Below are 20766 nucleotides of genomic sequence, written 5' to 3' on the forward strand. Positions count from 1 at the left end.
CCTTCGGACTAAAGAACCTTCGGAATAACGAACCTTCGGAACAACGAGCTGTAACCACATGTATAGATTCTTGGAGCTGCAAGAGGAATTACTGTATACAAGTATCAAGTATCAAATCACTGGATGATCTGGTTATAGTCACCGTCTCGACTAGCGTAGAGTAAGGAATGACAGACTATGCACTGTAACAATGATATGACCCACTGCAATCTTTTTAACCCGTTGAGGACGGTTTGATTTTGCTACAACAAGCGTTTCCCATAGACCCATAGACTCGTCCTCAACGGGTTAATAAAGGAGACCTTGTTGCGGCACATTTTGGTAAATTGCACATTTTGGTAAATTAACCAAAATGTGCAGGACATTGACGGCACATTTTGGTGACTTTCTGCTCCTTCACAATCATCACAAAAACAAATTGTAAGTGCAGCTGTTGGTTTTTGTCCCCACCGAATGAGTTCGTCAGCCTAAAGGCCGTGTCACACCTTTCCGGGCAAGCTACGCGGGCTTGTTGAGAGTAAAGTTTTTCCAGCACGCAGGAAAATTATCTCGCCCGTAGTTGCCCGGAGCTGCGCACTCAAGTCCGATTTATCCGCAGCAAAGTTTTGAGCAGCACCTCGCAGGCAATTCCCACGCAGGTACTTCGCAGTCCCCGTATGCGGTCAGAGCGGCCAAGATAATGACATTCTGTTATTTCTGTTGGACTTCTGCCATTCCTTCAGATGAATTTCTGAGTTGTCAGCCCCCACGCGCTACGCAGGTCACACAGAATACCCACAAGAAGAGCATAAGTAGCACACATCCAGCAAGTAAGACACATGCACAACTCGCCCAAATCCTTGTCCGCCCTCAGAAATTGTCCGGTATGCTGGAAAATCCTCACATGCAACAAGCCCGCGTAGCTTGCCTGGAAAGGTGTGACAAGGCCTTAACATGGTTACGGGTAGAAAGGATTTGCGTGCGCACCTCCGGGCGACTACGGGTGAGATACGTGCTAGGTACTGTTACGTGCAGGTCATCCGCAGGGACCTCCGGGTAATAAAAATTGTTCTTCGCAAGTCGCACGAAGGCTTTCCCGGAAAGATGTGACACGGCCTGTAAGGCCGCGTCACACCTTTCCGGGTAAGCTACGCGGGCTTGTTGCGAGTAGGGATTTTTCAGCACGCAGGAATATTTTCTACGGGCGGACAAGAATGTTTACGAGTTTCGCACTTGTGTCTTGTGCTAGACGCGTGCTACTTATCTTCTACTTGCATATATTCCGTTTGACCTGCGTGAGAACTTTGAAGCCGATCCGTTTTCTGTTACGAGCGACTTACGGGTACTGGGAAGTACCTGCGTTGGAGTTGTCTGCAAGGTGCTGCCGGTAAGGGTCTCCTACTAGGCTACTGGTGTTCTGCGTGTACCCTCGCAACCCACTCGGAACATATTTTGAGCATGCTCAAGGCCTTGTCATACCGTATCTGGGGAAGTTTGACTTGCGGGAAACAAATTTGCTACCCGCCTGTATTTGCACGGAGGCGCGCACGCAAGTCCGATTTACCCGCAGCTAAGTTTACAGCATGACCAAAACTTTTTCCGGGTGTGTCGTGGGAATTGCCCGCAGAGGTACACGCAGAACGCCAGTAGGAGGCCCTTAGCGGCAGCACCTCGCAGGCAACTCCCACGCATGTATTTCGCAGTCCCCGTATGCGGCCAAATTAATGACATTCTGTGGTACTTCTGCCATTCCTTCAGAGAAATTCCTTTACTGAGTTGTCAGCCCCACGCACCTGGCACGCAGGCCACACAGCATACTCGCACGAAAAGCAATCGCAAAAGCTTACTCGAGCCTTCAGCTCGGGTGAGCTAAATAAGTGTCTTGCCTGTCTTTACTGCAGGACCATATTACCTTAACTCCTTGACCGTATTATAGATCTCAAGCCCATCCATGGGTTTTTAGTTCAGTTACCAAAGTGTGCAGATTGTCCAAAATATGCAGGCAAATCCACTTATAACTGCACATTTTGGTAACAGTTGTTCCCGTCAGGTGTAGGTGCACTATCAGCACATTTTGGTAAATTACCAAAATGTGCAGTTACCAAAATGTGCCGTGACATAGTGACGGCACATTTTGGTAACTTGCACATTTTGGTAATTGTGACCGTGCATCACAAAACGAACAAAAAGTCGCACACACTGATTTTGCGTGAGGACTGAAAATAAGTGAAATGGGTCAACCTTGCCGATCTTGACTTTTCATATTTTCTGAAAGAGCAAGTCTTCTTTTACATTATGGTAAAATTTGGGATCATAAAACGGGCGGGAAAGTGTGTTTTTTTATGCCTCCGCCACGAAGTGGTGCCGGAGGCATTATGTTTTCGGGTTGTCCGTCCGTCCGTCCGTCCTTCCGTCCGTCTGTCCGTCCGTCCTTCTGTCCGTCCGTAATAAATTTTGTGGACAGGGTAACTATCAAAACTTTTTAAGGTATCCTAATGAAACTTGGCATATATGTGTATTAGGGGGTGAAGTTATACCTATCAACTTTTGGGTGCACATGGTCAAGGTCAAAGGTCAAAAGGTCAAGGTCAAAAACGTAAAATTTCACTATTTCCTCCATATCTATGCAATGCCTGAAGATATTTTCTTGAAACTTAGTGTATACATGTATTACCCGATTAAGATTCTCTGGTGAAAGTTTTGGGTCATGAGGTCAAAGGTCAAATGTCAAAAGGTCAAGTTAAAATATTAAAACTTCGCTTTTTTCTCTGTACCTTGGAAATTGTTCAAGGTATCTTCATGGAACATAGTATATATACATGTACTGACTGGCAGTTATTATCTAGAGAATCTAGGGTTCATAGGGTCAAAGGTCAGGGGTCAAAGGTCAAGTGCAACACTTCAAATTTTTACTATTTCCCTCATACATGACCTTATTTATGTAATGCCAGCAATTTTTTTTTTTGCACTTGATGTATACATGTATAACCTAGATTATCTGGAAATTTTCTTTTTCTCTTTTTTTTTGGGGGGGGGGGGGGGCGGGGGTTTGCCTCAAAGGTCAAAAGGTCAAAGATCAAGGGAAAGTGCTGAACTAACTTTTTCCTCCATATCTCAGAAGTGGCTCAAGTTATCTTGAAACTTACTACATATTTATGCATGTTCTGCCTGACAGTGATTATCCTATGAATTTTAGGGTCAAAGGCCTAAAGAAAATGGTAACAGTGTACTTTTCAATACAGAAATTACACTTTTTCTCTATACCTTGAAAATTACAGTATTCATACACTCATGAATGGGTCAAGTCAAGTTAAAGTCCTTGAATCCCCCAATACATGCTCTCCTATTCATCTAATGAAACCTAGGTAAAGGAGGGTGAACATTCAACACATTTGTGACAAACATGTAATTTCAGTATTTTGCCAATATTGTGAAAATGTAATCATATTTTGTCGACATGTACTATAGACCTATTAGGAGAATCATGCATTATGGCGGAGGCATAGCAGTCGCCTTAGCGACATTTCTAGTTTAGCAGTTTATCTCGAACATTTTTGGTAGAATAGTGTGATTAGGTGTGTCTTTAGAGTCCCTTTTTCATTTCTGAAAAACCTTGTACACACTCTTCATTTTCAACTCTAATAACTTTTGAAAGGATAATGCTACTGCTTTGAAAGTTGGCATTAATTATAGACAGAATGTGTTAATGAGGCAAGCTTAATTTCAGTTTAATCTGATAATCCCTTCATTGTTGTTACTAAGGTGGTTTACTTCCTGTTTTTTGTCCCATTCATCGCACAGCCAGCACGGTTTGGTAAAGATTAAGCGCTTGAATAGACACTGTACTTCAGAGCTTCTTTTCTCAGTTCACACTTTTCCTGAGTTTGTGCCTTCTTTCCAATATTTAGATAGGTTGGAGAGTCCATTGATGTGATTTATACATCATTTTAAAGCTTAGATTCTGCTCTTTCAGAATGTGGTCTTAACTTAAAATTCATGTCTGGCGACTTTTTATTTGTTTTGTGGTGCAGGGTCACATTTCCCAAAATGTGCCGATTTACCAAACTGTGCCGTAGCAGACCTCCGGATGATTTTCAGACTTTTACATTTGAACAACTATAAAATTAGTTATACTGAGTACAGAGTTTCAGAATCTATTATACAGTGCGTATTAAAAAAAAAAAAAAGGTGATCCAACTTTGGAGGGCTACTATTTCATGATTGTCAGCTATGGAGAGCCCAAAGTTAGTTGTAAGGAAAGAAGAACGTTTCCTCTTTTCATTGGTTCCTAATTATGTTGACAAATGTTTTGAATGACTGAGCACATGATTTTTAAAGACAACAATGACAAATAATTGTTCTTTTTCCAAGTTTGTGTGTTATCGTGAAGGTGCAATGCATGTCTCACTGCATGGGTGAGATCTGTCAATGAAAGTGGCCAAATAGGCCAGCCTGTACGAATGCAGGTTTGTGTTAAGGGTTTGTGTTTAGGGTTTCTCTTAACATTTTATGGTCCATAACCTGTTAACATGGGCACCTGAATGATAAGTTGGTCACTCCCACAGAGGCCAACCCACACAGTCCATTTTTCTCTGTTCATATTCAACATATAGCTGGCAGTGACAAACCATGTCTTGAATATGACGAGAGAAAAATTGGTAATGGTTTAGCGTTTATGTGGAGGACCAGGTTATCGACAACGTGGCCATGTTGAAGGTTATGAATCATAAAAAGTTCGAAGAAACCCTAAACACGAACCACAAGACCACTTTCATTGACAATTCTCACCCATGCAGTGAGACATGCACTGTTCCTTCACAATAACACGCAAATTTGGGAAAAAAATTGTCATTGATGTCTTTAAATTTCATGTGTTCAGTCATGCATGACATTTGTCAACATAATTAGGTATCAATGGAAAGAGGAAGAGTTCTCCTTTCCTCACAACTATTAACATTGCGCTCTCCATAGTGGACTATTATGAAATAGTAGCCGTCCAAAGTTGGATTACCTTTTCTTTTTATACGCACTGTAGTAATTGGGACGAGGAATAAAATTTATAACAAATTGCATTAAACAAAGATGATGACATGGCAGCCTCACCATAAGAATGCATGAGTTGGGGCTCAAGAAAGCGGAACTAAAGAAGAAGGCATGCATAGATTCTACACAGGTGAACCAGCGGTATTGTAATGGAATTGCACTGCTACATTTCTGAAATATGTGAGGCTCTATGTCATCAACACTGTTCAGTGTAATTCGTTGAAAATCTTGTATTGGTTTCTCTGCTCAAGAACCACAATAAAATCCAAAAATATATACATGGAGCTGTCGATTTATGTACTACATGATGTAAAATTATAAAAATCGTCTGGAATGCCCGTTTATGATGCCGTTATTTGACATAGGGTATACTTATACTTTCACGCTACCACTGCATTCAGCCATATAATCACTATACCGAAATGGCTTCATTGTTTATAGGTTTGTGTGTTTTGCTTTAGATGTATTGATAATGTTTAGTTTTCCTTAATTCCTAGTGAGTTATCCCGCGATACGAGCTGTCAAGATGAAGTGAAAGAAAGTATAATTTGTATGCGTGGTGCTTATTTGCAGAGCAAATGACCACACACACACACACACACACACACACACACACACACACACAGCAGAGATTTGATAAGATTACGTCAGCCCTTGTATTTGTAGTTGATCTTCCCATCGTTTTTCGGTGATTGGGGACATGTTCATCAGCTCAGTTACCTATATTTTGATTCCTTCTTTCAAGTCTTGCTTGTCTAAATACGTATAGATACAAATAACAATGAGGATTACGTAATTCAGAAATTAAGATTAACTTTCAATTCCTATAACAATGCTGTTTGTTGGTGTGCAATGTAAGAGTTGATGTTCTGTGCATTTGAAAGTATTTCTCAATCCTATAAAGCCCACACATACACATTTACGCATTTTAACGTAATATATGGAATCAATCAAACCATTGTAATAAATGCTCTATTATGGGATCTCGCAGACACTGGCTATAATATGGATGGTAAACTTCATCAGAACCTAATTCGTCCGTACACTGCGTCAGTGAAGAGGGATTATGAAATTCAAATGAAAGTGAAGGTGAATATGAAATTCGAGTCCTCTAAATTGTACGTGAATGTTCCTATCAAAATGCAGGTGTTATTAACATGTTTCAAATTGAGGTTTGAATTTTCTTCAGTTTGTCTCCCTCTAACATATGAAATTTGTAAGATCGCAACTGCTGATCTGTAATTTAAAAAACATGTCGGAAGGGAGACAAACTGAAGAAAATTCAAACCTCTGCAACCTTCACCCCCTACTTAATATTCTCTTGCATGTTTCAAACTGATTTTCACGCTATTCAAGCGCACAAATCTCAAATAGATAACCTGTGTTGGCGTAATTCCATTATGTGACTAGAAAGAAAAAACAACAACAAAAATGAATATAGACATCATACACATACACAAACTTACCGTATAAGCGTCATTCGAGGGCTGTACAGAGAAGTGGTATGAGAAAGAAAGAGTTGCTTCAGACGTTAATGTCACAGTTTGGTGAATGCGCTTTTTATTAAAGCGGTGACATAGAAACAAGCACTAGCCTCTCAATTTCCCCACAGCCGTAGTACTTCCTCAATTTGAAACTCTTACTTTCTGTCGTGAGAACACGCGTGAACAAACAACTGACCCTGATACGCTCGCAAGCCTTTCGTATCATGAGCTTTGAACTTACTCGAGCACTTTACGTGTACCTTAAGCTGTTCAGTCCCAATAGAATCCGTTGTTGGAGCGCCCGTTTTGTTACTGCAGCAATCAAGAAATAATTTCTAAGGTTTGTGTGTGTATGTGTGTTTGTGTGTGTGTGTTTGTGTGTGTGTGTGTGTGTGTGTGTGTGTGTGCGTCTGTGTGTGCATGTGCGTCTGTGTTTGTGTTAACCGTGTGTTTTTCCTTTCAATGCTAACTTGGGGTAGACCTGTTGTTTTTTTTTTTTGTCACTGCCATCACCACATACGGTATCAATGGTATAGCACACACACACACACACACACACACACACACACACACACACACACACATCGACATCATCATAGTACACTCACAAGAACCTTCCACACCTAATAGATTTTTTTGAGAATGCTGGGTATTTTTCTAGAAATTATTTCATGAACTATTTGGATGATTCGCGTACTTACTGCTCTTTTATTTTTATATTGTTATACACAGTGTTACATCACCCGCCAAGGGAATGTAATATAATATAAGAATATATATATACATGTGTATATATGTATATTGATTATAATCCCCAACAGATTTCCCAAGTTATGCATACATATTGCATGTGTTGACCTACACACAAGTGGATTTTATGAGGGCAATGTGGCATATAGTGGACAAGACTCGTGACTTCAAGGACCAGAGTTTGAATCCAGTGCAGTGGACACGCCCTTTGACAAGATGTGTTTTCACCCACCATGTCCATCTCAATCCAAGTGTTTAAATGGGCACTTGACAGCACTTAAGTAATAATTATGAAAGGGCCCTCGAGTAAACAGTGTCAATACTGAATAGGCTACCCAGGGTAAAGAAGACTATCATCATCATCATCATCATTGATATCATTGCGATTGGAGAGTGTCATTTCATTTCTTTGCGATCAGATGACCTTTCACCACTAATTGCGTACTTATTCCATCCTTCTTTGAAATCTATTATAAAATGTAATTGGACTGGATATATAAAAAATGGATAACTGAAAATATTAACGATTTAATTGGAATGTGATGTTTCTAGCAAAAGCACATGGAGCCTTGACACTATCGTTTGATAATTAAGATACCATTATCACATTCATGTAGATAAATAGCTATGCACTTACAATATAGTTAATATACTGGTGGACATATCTAGCTGATTGACTAGAAAGATGTCCAAAGTTTAGTGATCTTTAGTCAATTGAAATTTTTCGCTTTGTAATTTTGCACTCTCCATCAAATTATATATTACAACTGAACATTTTCAGTTCTGACCTCGAGAGGCTTTGTCCGAAATCTATTCAGCGCAACTACACCAGTCCTCATATCGCACAGTTTCGTTGGAAATCCATCGAACCGATTTCCTTCGATGGTGTTAACGATCTTGTAAGGACGAAGGGGAGTTAAGTAGGAAATGACAAAACAACTCCAAAACATAATACCTCTGACTCGCCTCTTTTCCGCCCTGTTGCTCTTAAGTTCATAAGTTAAATTCGATGTTTTTTGTCATTGACCCGTATCAATATGTGTAACACTCGTAATTTGGGCGCAACACTCTGGACCATTTTCTGTCAATATTGATTACCCTTTGCTTGGAAAGAAAATAAGTTGAGACAATGGATTACACAAAGGAGTTGGCATTGATGCTCGGCATTACGACTGCTGAAGGATTGCCTTGAAAGTCTTGATACGAACAGTGTAGACATTTACACGTTTTCATAGACCTGGTCAGAATTATTTCTTAAGTTTTTGTCCGAGCGGGCTTCATTGTTCCCTTCGATCGTATTACTCGGCGCTCCCCCATTGACTCCACGCACAGGATTGATGTACCATTCCGTTTCATCAGCTGAGTCTTTATTGCAGTTCTCAGGAATAGCAGCGTAATCAACGGGACATTCATACGTGATATGGCCGGCCATTAACGCGTCATCAGGTGTACGGTCTCTGGGCTGTGGAGCCATTTCTGTGTAACATAAATTGTCGTTAGCCTTGTCTTGTCTCTCACTAAAAGCGACAGCGTTACATCCTAAGCAGCCACTCATATCCGTGTAGGTTGAGCATGCACTATCCCCGTTGGTGCCGTTGTTGAGAACGTCTTGGTTTGTATACAGTGGTTCCCTGCATCCATCGCCCAAACCTTTGGGGGCTTCGTTGTCAGCGTTCTCACTCTCCTTGCTTGACTCGATACGGTTGTAGGTGGCACTACCCTTCGTATGGACAAGCTTAAGTCGTCGACCTTTTGATTTGGGTTCGCCAGTATTTGCTGGATATCTATTGACAGTATCGTAGGAATCGCAGTGTCCTGATTGGGTCAGTTCCTCAGTAGACCCCTCAGTCTCGCCCTGCGAAGATTGTGCCAAGAGTGAACCATACCCACTGGATGCCTTACCATCTTGTGACAGGCTTCGCTGCAAGGCGTCGTACTCCTCTGGTGTCTCGACCGAGCTCGATTGAACGAGCACTCCATATCTCCCAACGACACTTTTAACGCCATCTACATTGTCCATTTGGTTACTCCTGTCTGTGTGTGCTTCGCGATCGATGTGGTCGTATGTTATGTCAGGTAGCGTATCATCAACTACCGCGTACTCGTCTTGGTTGCCAGTCTGCCCATTGGCAATTTCGTCGACCTCTGTGTAGCAATCGTCTATTTCAGTAGTCTTTCCTGACTGCTGACTGTCGCAGAACTGCTGAGGACAGGGACCTTCCATGTAGGTGTGTCTCAGGCTATTAAGTCTTTTCGGCCTTAGTTTGTTCATGAGGTTGCTCATGAGCGATTCCCTCTTCCCTTCCGTCGGATATCTGTTCTGATCATTCAAAGGACCGGCACCTCCAACGAGGCAGCTCTCATCAACCTCCGTGTAGCAACCGGCTCCTCCAACGAGACAGCTGTCATCAACCTCCGTGTAGCAGCCATCGAGTTTAGATTCTATGCAGTCATCTTCATCTTTGTCGTTAGATAGGTGTGGTTTCTCAGGAGATGCTTGCTTAGGACACTCGGAAAGACCGCCTTTGACAACGACGGGGCCGACGTCAGCATTTTCATAGATCAACGAGCTCTCTTGGACGACAACTTGCTGCTCGGCTGCACCCTTGTCCACGATAGCATATTCGTCATCAGGGGCGAAGGAGGGCCTGAAGTGCTGGATGCGCTTAGCTGGCAAAGTGGCGAATGACAATATAGGAAATTGTTACTGCATTAGGGTTCAAATTGGTAGCTTTCTGTTACTTTGTCAACGCAACACAACCAGGGCGGAAAGACTCATTGCGTTTTGTATCTAGTTGTCAACTCTTATTAAAATTCGTTCATGTTTTTCAATCATTCTTTCATCTTGCGATTAGCTACACTGAATTGTCTATAGTAAGATATCATTAATTTCATCTGTTTATGTTATGGGAGTTCACTCCTTACGTTTACCCGAAAAAAAAACCAAAGCCAACCAGGCATCACAACTCGTTCCACATACCGGTATTAAGTTGTCAAAAGTTAGCCCGGCGATATTGACTTTGACTATAGACATTCTATGTGATTTCAACTCTTGGTCCCCTTCCTAATCGAGACAGTCACTACTCGAACCTTTTGCACTAGAACGATTCCATACAATAAAGGAGAGCATGTTGGTGAGTCGATGAAATCGCATAATTCAGTAGTACACGACGTCAAAAAATAACCCCATTTGAATTTTTGAATGCTGACAGCTCTTGGTGTTGTGGATTAAGAGACAGGGCTGTTTTACTTGACTATAAATGTAAAAAAAACACACACACATCGCTGTTGCAATTAATGATTATGTTCTATTTGTGACAAATTATCTTTAAACAAGAGAGTGAAGATAAACAAAAAGAAATGATGACAGCCTATACTACCTCTAGAGTTGAAAAAAACAAAAGATACAAAACGAAATGTCTTACCTTTTCGCGAGAGTAACGTGACGTCTCGGAGTGGTTCCAAGTGCATGCTATTTAGAAATATGAATGAGATAATTTCGAAGTTTCAATTTCACAATTGAATATCCCGATACTGTTTGGTCACCTATATTTAAAAGAAAAGACAATCTCTAGGTCACTTTTTTTGTTCAGTTTTTTTCACTAAAGTGCGTGCTCTTTGTTTCAGTTTTCATCCCCGAGATAGTGTATCGCTTCATGACGTCGCTCTAAAACCCGTTTGGCATGATAATTAACGGGAATATGAAACAAAAAGTCTATTATAACCATTCAAATAAGCTTACCTCTATACTGTACGTACAACGCGTAATACAAACATTTATTATAAGGTTGGTCTAGCTGCACAGTATCTATAGCAGTGTCTTCCCGCGTTATAACCTCTGACAAATTTTGATCTTCATTGAGTGCCGAAACATGACTTAAAGAGGAATTCCGGTCCAGCTATAAGTTATTCTCACAGGAAAGAGTAAAATCTTATAGTAAAACAGTAAACATTTAATAAAATCGGATAAAAATTTGGAAAATTATGAAGTTGTGAACCTTCGCTTATTTCTGTAGAACGATTTTCAAATAGTGGATTTAAATTACAAATGAGTGAGGTGATGATGTCCTCATCTTCAATTTTCCACTGACCGTGTATATAAAATGTCAAAGATGCATTGTTTCTGTAAAACATGACGTTGTTTCTGGTTGAATAACTTTAGAATAATGATCTCTCGGAATTATTAGAATTTCAGAAGGGAGTGGGTAATGCGCTTGAATGAAAAACTGGAAATTTCAAAGAGTTATGCACAAACTATACGACAAGTTGTTAGGGGATGATAATCATCACCTCATTACTTGCAAACTACTCATATTGACAGTTTGGCAATTACTTCCTGACAAAATATTAGTGAAACTTGAAAATGTTGTTATTCTTTAAACTTTAATCCGGTTTTGGTCATTTTTTTATTTTTTTTTCAGGATATTTATTTTACTCCTTCTTTTCAGACAACTCTCAACTGCATTGATAAATTCTGGAATTCCCCTTCAACCGTGTTAACCTTCACATGTGTGTGTGTTTGTGTGTGTATGTGAGTGTGTGTGTGTGTTTCTGTCTATCTGTCTGTCTGTCTGTGTGATCCGAGTGGCAGTTGGCACAGAAACCATCATAGCGTTGTATACACTAATACAGAGTCCTTGGCATTGGAAGGGTTTATCGATTCCTTGTATAATTAGTCAGCAAAACTCCGCTGCACGTGAGAACTGATGATATCGAAAGTCCAGTTTGGGATTCCATGAAAAGACAATAAAATAGTGATATGAAGGTCACGTCCATCTCCAGATGGCGCTATTCTTATCACGCTCTTAAGTGAAAATGTTTCACTTTTTGGGGGGTTTGGTTTTGAATTCTTAAAAATCAAGAAAAAAAAAGAGGGGGAAGGAGGAAAGGGGAATACATGATGAGTAAGCCACGACTCCGTATCTGTCATGAAATAGCTCCATAAAGAATTATTTTATAAAATCCCAAATTGAAAGAATATTTTAATCTTCTTTTGCTCTCATACCAAAAATAAATAAATAAATATCATTTTTACATCATTGTTATATATGGTTCCCTTCTCATTAAAATGCCAAATTCAAACTGAGCAAATGGAATTGCTGGAAGTCCTGCGGTAAAAGTTGCTAGTATCCTGGTTTAGTCTTACATCGATCTTCATCTGCATTTCCTTAACCTCTACTGAGTGTTATATAATGTTTGTTTAAAATCAATGCTTAATATACCCTGTGAAATAAAATGATTGAAATGAAATCATTGAAATGAACTGAACTGATCTTACATATACTCACTTATTCGTACTTTTCCTCCTTAAATGCATTTTTCTGCGTCTGTGTCTCACAAATCCAGCGATTATAGCGCACACGAGTATGATGCCAAGTACTGGCAATGAGCCGAACAGAATCTTCGCCCCTAAAGGTGCTCGCATCCGAGACTGAAACCCGGCGAACATCTTATCCGTTGACCAGTCCGTGGTAGTCTGCTGCCCGGGTTTCGTGAACAACTCTGTAGTCGTCGTTGGTGTAACGGTTGCCCCTTTTCCGCGACCGGGGAGCCGATCTCCCGTGATATTTCGCCCCGTCGCATTGCCGAAGTCATCGTCGTCGACGTCGGGTGTAGTCGCTTCTGAATGGTTGGACCCCGGCACACTTGTGGACGGAGGAACGATGGCTACGAAACCTAGCATGGAAAATAATTTATCCAATCGATATCATTTCTTGTTCACACCAAGTGCGAAAGAGATCTTGTTTGTGTAAATTGATCGTTTTGGCATTACATTATATTGCATTATATTGTTTTTTGTTGCAATGACATTCTCGTTGTGTTGTAGGGGCAAGGTAGGATTTAGATTTGCGCTCCTTTTTGCGGGGGGAGTGGTGGTTTTTACATACACACACCATCAACGTGCTGCATCCGATGATAGTTAAAGGAAACCAAAAACCAAAGAGAAATGTGGATTGAGTGAATATTAAAGCAGCAACATCTAGCAGAAGGCATCAGTGAAAGTTTGAGGAAAGTCGGACAATCGATGGAAAACTTATGAGATTTTCAAGTTTTGGTGGATGAGGAGACTACATGAGTTTATGACATCATGTGTGGAAAACAATATAAAGAAAATTTAAAGCAAATTCAACATGCTTTCGCTTTTCTTGCGTATTGAAAGATGGCTGCACTTGACTAACCGCTTTCAGAAAGCAGGAGGAATAATTGCTACTCTTAGTTTATGTCAGTATAAGTTGATGAAATGTATGATTTTCATGAAAAATGCATTTTTGTGGAATTCTCTTCATTTTCTTTATATTTTTGTCCGCACATGACGTCATGATCTCCAGTAGTCTCCTTATCCAGTCAGTAAAACACCAAAACTTTGAAAATTAATAACTTTTGCATCGATTGACCAATTTTCCTCAAACTTTCACTAATCTGTTCTACAACCTGTGCTCGAGTCAGTGCAATTCTAAAGAATGGCATGATAATGATAGCTTGAAAGACGGTATTCCTTAAAAATGCAGTAACCTTGCAGTAAACATTTTCGCATAAAGAATAAGAGTCTCGACTTTCAAACAGAGGCCTCGACTTCAGTTTCTGGCCAGTGTTCATAATTATCTTTGAGTTAGATGTCTCTTTTTGTCTGAGCTTTAAGAATGGGTACCTGGCACCACTGAGATAGAAGTAGCAGGTCCCTCCGAGAGAGCTATGCGGTGCTGAAACAAGCACAGGGATGACAAGGGTAGTCTCAACTTGGGCGATATAATCTTAGCTGCAACGCTTTAAACGATTTATTCAAGGCAACAATCATTCATGATCGCTGTTGTGAACCACGCAGGATGGAGCTGGACTCGGTTAGAAAAAAAAAAAGTACTAATTTGAGAATTGGCATCGGAAACGCCCTATCAGAATTTTCCAGAGAAAGACTTGATGTCTTGGGGGGAATGGTATACCAATCGATGCCACTAACCTTGGTCCATCACACATCTGTACTGAGCAGTGTTCCACGTGTACCCCTTGCAACACACGTCCTTCAGCACAATACGCGTCTGGGATCTCGTAGCGGTCTTGTAAGCTATCATAGTCCTGCATGAAAATCACATTACTTTCTTTATCTTTCAGTAAAAATCAAACAAAACAAACAATAAAAATCAAACAAAAACAAACAAACGAGCAACAACAACTTACCATACAAATTTAAGATGCGGCTAAGAATGTAATGAAACAGGTTGCTTTAACATTTCAGCCAAATTAGGATAATGATGGCCTTTTTCCGGAAAGTCAATATACCAGCTATATTATCAAATCATATGGAAGAACAATCAGGGACATTGTGTTCTTTGTCAAGAGGGTCATGCAATATATTTCTTCAGTACGTTGCAAATAATTTCTTATGTATAATTTGTCAATGATACAATATGCTCGCATCGACTTCAAGCTTAATTGCGAAAAAAATAGGTAAATGAATTAGGTGAATAAAAGACATTCAAAGCCCAAGTCAGCACAATAAGATCTTCAAATCCCTTTGCAGGTTCTTTGTATTGGGATTTATAGTAAATGCTGGTTTATTTGTCTGTATCATGGTCGAATGGTGCAAGCAGATTTGTTTCCAAACCACATTTCTGAGACTTGAACTCTGTATGTCATCGACAGCGATCTCTTTGATGCAGTTACTCTCTATAAAAGTGTTTATGTAATAAATAGGAAATGATACGGATACAGATAAATGAACAAACACCACTTCCAGGAGAAAAAAAAAATTGCAGGATTTTTAATACGTAATCATGATCTCCTGCGGGGAGGGGATGGGCTCAGAAATACACCAGTTTTTTCCTACATAATAAGTAACATTGCATGCGAAAAAAAAATCCTTCAAAAAAAGAAAATGTCATCAACATCGAACAACGAAACTTTAAAAAAAAGTGACCAAAAATAACTGAATTGTATCATGTCCAAGGATAGGAAAGCATCTTGTATGTGCTTGGCGTATGCAGGTAAATGCAATGACAAAAAAAAGTCAGAAATTATTTCACATTCATTCATATTACATTCAGCAATAACCGACAGACTAACACCACACCTATACCTTCACATGTTCCCGTCAATTTGGCTTTTTTTAGGGGCGTGAGGTTTAATAGATACAGGTATTCAGATTAGCTAATGAAATGCATTACAGTAATGAATGAGTGAAGTTATTTGGGCTTTCTCATAGGTGATTCCAATAGGTTTAAATTTCATAGCACAGATCCTTTAACCTCTCCTAAGAAGAGTATAGAGCGGAATCATTGATTTTGTTGCAGTTCGACACAATAAATTGCTTTCACTTTTTGTTAGTGTAGGACCTACGTCGATAAGGTGGGTGCCGAACCGTGGAGAAAAAAAAATACAACAGAAAAAAAAAAACGTATGAGAATGGACAAGTTTTGCTTCTGAGGTAAGTCAATGTGGTGTATATCATTATGTACAATACTGTAATACTTGTTGGATAGATAATCACCGGTATTCCGTGCACGTCCAAAACAAATAGCATTTCCTGTAGGTGGCAACAATTCTCGAGTATGCCTGTCTGTAGGTGGTGGGGACAACCTGCCTGTAGCGCAAAGAGAAAGTTTCGACAATTTTATGTCTCTTGAGTAATTTCAAAGACATGACGCAGAATATGCACCACACAGTGGTGATTTCAAGGGATAATGTTCTCCTACAGGAATAAGGACAAGCTGCTAATAATTGTCTTGAATACAGAGCTATACATGCACGCACAAACGAGACAAACTTTGAGGAAGGAAGCAAGAGAAATATGGGGAGAAAGTCCACTCTGAATGTCCTTAGTTTTATGTACACTCTTGTTTACGACTTTGCCAACTATTGAAAGAAGAACCCCTGATTGTTAAAGGGATGGTTTAGTTTTGGTTATAATGGGGAGTCAGGTTTTAACTTTTTAGAAACTAATTAGAAACCACTTAATGTATAAAATGTAAAAGAGCATAAAATTTAAGAGTATTTCAAAGTTTATTTGAGGAAAATTGGTTTTGAAAAGTGGTCCAAAAGTGGGACAAAAGTGGGACAAAACTTTTATTACGACTCTTTGTTTCTGGATATCTCAGCCATTTCCAAACTGATTTTCATCAAATAAACTTTGAATTACAAATCATAATTATCAAAGAAAAAACACGACAGAATCTGAATTCCCATCACAACCAAATCGATACCATCCCTTTAAAAGAAATTTTACGAAAAACTATTCAACTTGTGAATCCGTAATAAAACATAATTAACAAAAACTTTGTTGCCCTTACATGAAATATCTCATAAATGGTAGAGTAGGGTTGATAATATCCTACACAAGATTTGGTTAATGTTTACAATTGCATTATTCACAGACAATTATGTTGAATAATTGTGACTCTGCACCTCAAAACAAACAAAAAGTCGCCAGACATGAATTTCTAGTTAAGACCATATTCTGAAAGAGCAGACTTTAAGCTTTAAAATGATGTATAACTCAAATCAAATGGACTCTCCTAACCTATCTAAATATTGGAAAGAAAGCACAAACTCAGGAAATGTGTGAACTGAGAAAAGAGGCTCTGAAGTACAGTGTTTATTCAAGCGCTTAATCTTTACCAAACCGTGCTGGCTGTGTGATGAATGGGACAAAAAAACAGGAACTAAACCACCAGAGTAACAACAATGAAGGGATTATCAGATTAGACTGAAATTAAGCATGCCTCATTAACACATTCTGTCCATAATTATTGCCAACTTTCAAAGCAGTGGCATTATCCTTTCAAAAGTTATTAGAGTTGAAAGTGAAGAGTGTGGACAGGGTTTTTCAGAAATGAAAGAGAGATTCTAAAGACACACCTAATCACACTATTCTACCAAAAATGTTCCAGATAAACTGCTAAAAAAACACACTTTCCTGCCCGTTTTATGATACCAGATTTTAGCATAATGTAAAAGAAGACCCGCTCTTTTAGAAAATATGAAAAAGTCTAGTTCGGCTGGGTTGACCCTTTTCACTTATTTTCAGTCCTCACGCAAAATCAGTGTGTGCGACTTTATGTTCGTTTTGAGGTGCACGGTCACAATTAATGAACGTATCATTCGATAGAAATAAAGATGAAAAAATTATCACTCGATCACTTAGTTAGTTATTCAATACATCGGCGAAAAAAAAAAGGTAATAAAAAAAGGCATGAATATCCAACTATTCTTTACAGGAAATCATTCTGACGAAGGAAGTGTTCAAATTAATTTCACATGTTAGAATGATATGAATCCAAACTATAGCATAAAATGGCAAAAAAAGTGAAAGTAAATAGAGGACAAAAACAGAAAACCGTAAGATTTCAAAGATTCTGATGTTTCCACAATGCGGTACAATCGGAAACAGCCTCCCAGCTTTCAGTTTGAAAGGTGACCCCAATCAATATCAAGCTGCATAAAACTGTGATGAAGCATCTGTTTTGACTGTAATTCAGCAACTTTTTCCTTTTACCCCTTCCCTTTCACAGAGTCAGTATGGTGTCTCCGTTGTAAGTCTAGAACACTTAACATGACGGGTGATATTTCTTCATCTTTAACACTGTTTAAAAAGTGTATGGTAGAGTAAACAAAACAAAACAACAAATATTATCTATAGGCCTCATGTATGCGTGTGCGTGGATATATACGTGTGTTTGTGTGTGTGTATAGGCAGGTGTAGTACAGATTATTGTGCGTCCTATGTGATGGAAAGTACTAGTAGAGACAAATTTTGTACAACTCATGCATGTCATTTGTAATGTAATTCCATGTTTGTTTGATTTTACAGAAACATTCACAGCTGCGTTATACACTTCGATCCTGCTCTTATACTGTCAACTTGATGGTGACATGTACAGTTTAAAGGAGACCTCCGGATGATTTTCAGATTTTTACATTTGAACAACGCTAAAATTAGTTATATTAGGGACAGAGTTTCAAAATGTATGATAATTGGGATGAAGAATAGGAATATTTCCAAAATTTAGAACAAATTGCAATGAATAAGGAAGATGACATGGCAGAGTCACCATAAGAATGCATGAGTTGGGGCTCAAGGAAGCAGAACAAAAGGAGATGGCATGCATAAATTATAGACAGGTGAACTCGCAAACAAGCGGTATTGTAATGGAATTACACTGCTACATTTCTGAAATATGTAAGCCTCCTGTGTCATCATCCTTGTTCAGTGTAATTTGTTTAAGGTTTTTCTGAGCATTGTTTCTCTGCTCGAGAACCACAATAAATTCCAGAAATCTATCTATCTAGTTGACGATTTATGTGCTAAATGATGTGAAATTATGAAAATCGTATGGAATGTTACTTTAACTCTTTGGAACAAACTCACGTTTCTGAGACTGTGCAGATCCCATCGTTGGCGGCGCTTTCATTCAATAGGCAGAAGAAGACCGTCACAACGATCAAGATTTGTCCGAGCTGTTTCATGTTCACACGGGGTTTGACCTGGTGATAATAAGCAATAAGATCAAGACAGTTCATACATGTACCACCACTCACCTAGTCCTGATGGTAGAAATGCATCATCCACAATCCTCTGATCTTGGCTTCAATTGAAGGAAGGTATGTGAATATAGACACAAACAACTATAAGGTTTATGGAATGCAGAGATTTCCACACATTATTATCATTATTATTATCATTATCATTATCATTGGTATTATTATTATAATTATAATCATTATCATTATCGTTATTATTATTATTATTATTATCATTATTATTATTATTATTATTAATCTCATCATCATCATCATTATTAACATTATCATTACTGGTGGTAGTAGTAGTAGTAGGTAGTAGTGGTAGTAGTCTAGTATTTTCTTTCTCAGCGTATCAAGGAATGCAAGCACTTAACTGCCTTGTCAAACGAAAGATGCAGAAACTGTTTATAACAAATGGTCAACTTCATATTTACATGCCTAAGCTCTGCTGTGGTCTTCCATATACTGTGTCACATGTATAGCATCAGAATTATCAACCTTGTTTTATAGTGCCAAGGGCATGAAACCAGTGAGTCACACCTTGTCCATGCACTTAACTATAAAGACGTAAACAATAATTTAGTCGCACTTGAGTTGAGTCGTGCTTGATCCAGTTTGGACTAATAGTCATAGTCATCTATGATTAATTTTCTTAAGCTCTTTCAATTTGTAAGTGATTAGATTATTCCCCGTAAGTCGTGTAGTTTCAGTAGTTCTATGAAAGGGAATATCGAGTGTATCTTGAATCAGGTCTCCAAATAAGTTACATTTTCAAATAGAGCTAGATTGTTTGTTTTTTTTTTTCAACCAAACCCTCATTACTTTTTTTTCACGTTTTTTTTTTGTTCTTACTGCTATTTACATCAGGCTGGTAGATTCTATTAGAAAATGTGAAACTCGAATGGGTCAAAGGATCCTCTCAGATAGATCTCAAACACAAAAACGAAATAAATTTAGATGCCAATCTGTAATGTGCTAAGAAACAAAACCTTGATATGCAGAAAATACAAGTACGCAGAGGTACACACAAATACAGAAAAACGCACACACATACAGACACTCACACATGACCACACAAAACTTACCTATCGCGTTGTTAGAGAATTGTCCAGTTTAGTGACAAGAAAAGGGAAACGCTGCTTCAAGAGTTCTGCTGACAGTTTGGTGAATGTTCTTTCATACACAACAACTGGTGTAAGCACCGACTTCAATGTGTAGTGTCGCCCCACTCCACCGTCCGCCCCGCGTGCATTGTTCTTTCTCACAATTGATATTCGTATTCTTGCTTTCTGCTGTGCCAGCACGCACGGACTCGTAGAGTGACAAGGAAGCCCTACTGATTATAGGTAGGGAGCAGCCGGATGTTTCCGTGGGACTCCGGAAGTTGAGGAGCAATGATACCAGTCGAGGTTTGACAATGGGTTTTCGGTCATGGCGTTGACATAGATCGCTCCACTATCCACCAGCTTTCCCTCACGAACCCGAATTCCAAGTATTCAGCATCTGAGGGGAGGTTATTGTTTAAGTGACTCATTCACCAATAATTTCCTGATCACATTCGCCATCCCAGTGCTTGTCACGCCGTCAGTCTCAACATGATTCGGCTGACAAATTTCCTTTTGTTTTCCTACTTATTATTGTGTGTGTGTGGGGGGGGGGGTCGTGTTTCTTCGAAATAACTGAATGTATATAGTACATCTCACAATCACGTGTGCCACACTATATACAGCGATTGTCACCTGATCTACATCTCGTCATGAGCCGTCAACATTGTGTTTCCGTTTAATCTTTGGTATTTACAAAGATTATGTGTTTAAAAAAAGAATCTTAGGATGTCATTTCTATTGTGAAAGTGAAAGCAATTTTTTCACAACCTGGTATAACATCTACATGTATAACGACACAGAAGAAGTGATGATGGGTGACTATTGTTTAAGTGTTATCTTACATGAAGTTCTTTTTTTTTCTTTCCAGGATGAACATGATGTAGGTGTTG

Source organism: Diadema antillarum, unplaced genomic scaffold (genome assembly GCF_040938485.1).
Source record: "Diadema antillarum isolate AM-2024a unplaced genomic scaffold, OU_Dant_1.0 scf00000134, whole genome shotgun sequence".
NCBI lineage: Eukaryota > Metazoa > Echinodermata > Echinoidea > Diadematoida > Diadematidae > Diadema > Diadema antillarum.